The 1954-nt window shown below is 44.8% G+C and overlaps 1 protein-coding gene across 1 annotated transcript in view; it reads left to right on the top strand.

Annotated features, from left to right (window-relative positions):
• LOC123967443 overlaps positions 1 to 1954 on the top strand; it is a 46692-nt gene that overhangs the window by 34688 nt on the left and 10050 nt on the right. The window lies entirely within an intron of this gene.

Here is a 1954-nt window from a genome sequence, read left to right as displayed (position 1 = left end):
CTGCAGCACTATCAACAAGATGATCGATTTGGGAGGGACTGAAACTAGCATAGGAGTCCTCCGTTACTTTGTGATCTGATAATGAATTTAGAGCTGATGGAATCGCATCCTTAAATTTAGCTACAGCACTATCAGACAGACATCTTGTATAGAAATTTTTGCCCAATGGCGAGTAGTTCAGCAATACAAACTCAAAAGTGGTCGGACAAAGAGGGATTCTGTGGGAACACCACTAAATGTTCAATTTCAATACCATACACCAAAATAAGGTCGAGGGTGTGGTTAAAACAGTGAGTCGGTTCATGAACACTCTGAGAGAAGCCAATGGAATCTAACAGAGAGATAAACGCAGTACTAAAGCTGTCATTCTCAACATCCACATGAATATTAAAATCCCCTACAATAATAACTTTGTCCGTTTTAAGGACTAAAGTTGACAAAAACTCTGCAAATTCAGATAAGAATTCAGAGTACGGACCAGGTGCTCGGTACACTATAATGAAGAGAATTGGTTGCAGTAATTTCCAACTTGGGTGCGAAAGACTAAGAACAAGACTTTCAAATGAGTTATAGTTTGGTTTAGGTTTAGAGCTGATTAATAGGCTAGAGTCGAAGATAGCTGCAACTCCACCTCCTCGACCTGTGCCTCGAGGAATGTGAGTATTAATATGACTGGGAGGGGTGGATTCATTTAGGCTAACATATTCTCCATCACCCAGCCAGGTTTCAGTAAGACAAAATAAATCAATATCATAATCTGATATTAGTTCATTTACTAGTACACCTTTAGAAGAGAGAGATCTGATGTTTAAGAGTCCACATTTAACTCTCCTATTTGTTTGCACTATTGCTCTTGTGGTTTTAATTTTTATGAGGTTTTTATGCACAGCTCCTCTTCTGTTTACCTTTTTAAATAATTTCGATGGTCGGGGGACAGATACAGTCACTATAGGATTTTCACTAAGTAACTCCTGAAATGGAGGAGCAGAGAAGTGTGTTAGTCTGCGACTCTGCGCAGGGTTTTGGGTGGGTAACTGCTGAAAAAGAAGGGCAGAGAAGTGTGTTAGACTGCGACTCTGCCTCCTGGTCTCAACTCTGGGTTGTCATGGATTTGGTCCACTAATAAACTTGGCCTGATTGCTAGAAATGAGAGCTGCTCCTTCCCAAGTGGGATGGATGCCGTCTCTCCGGATCAGACCAGGTCTTCCCCAGAAAGTCTGCCAATGATCAACAAAGCCCACATCGTTTGCTGGACACCACCTCGACAACCAGCGGCGGAATGACGACATGCGGCTATACATGTCATCACTGGTCATCACTGGGGTCCAGAGAAAACTACGGTGTCCGACATTGTTTTTGCATATGTACACACCGACCCAACATTAATCTTAGTGACCTCCGATTGGCTTAACCGGGAGTCATTACCGCCGACGTGAATAACAATCTTACTGTATTTACGTTTATCCTTAGCCAGCAGTTTCAAATAAGACTCAATGTCGCCCGCTCTGGCCCCAGGGATGCACTTAACTATGGCCGCTGGCTTCGCTAAATTCACGTTTCTCAAAATGGAGCTGCCAATGATCAGAGTTGGTTTCTCAGCGGGTGTGTCGCTGAGTGGGGAAAATCTGTTAGAAGCGTGAACAGGTTGATGGTGCCCCGTGGACTTTGAATGCTTATGACTATTCCTCCTTCGGACAGTCACCCAGCCCCCCCTTCCTGGCTCCACAGGGGATGCCGGGGGACGGCTACCAGAGGCTAACTCAGGCCGTTCCGCACAGACTACCGGGGACTGGCTAGCTACAGTAGCTAAAGACTGATCTACCAAGGTGCGGAGCCGGACTTCTAAATCACTGAGCCTCGCCTCCATGTCTATAAACAAACTACACTTATTACACGTACCATTACCGCTAAAGGAGGCAGAGGAGTAACTGAACATCTGACACACCGAGCAGGA

The sequence above is a fragment of the Micropterus dolomieu genome, linkage group LG02 (genome assembly GCF_021292245.1).
Source record: "Micropterus dolomieu isolate WLL.071019.BEF.003 ecotype Adirondacks linkage group LG02, ASM2129224v1, whole genome shotgun sequence".
In the NCBI taxonomy this organism is placed as follows: Eukaryota; Metazoa; Chordata; class Actinopteri; order Centrarchiformes; family Centrarchidae; genus Micropterus; species Micropterus dolomieu.
This window is presented reverse-complemented; position numbering and strand designations above follow the sequence as displayed.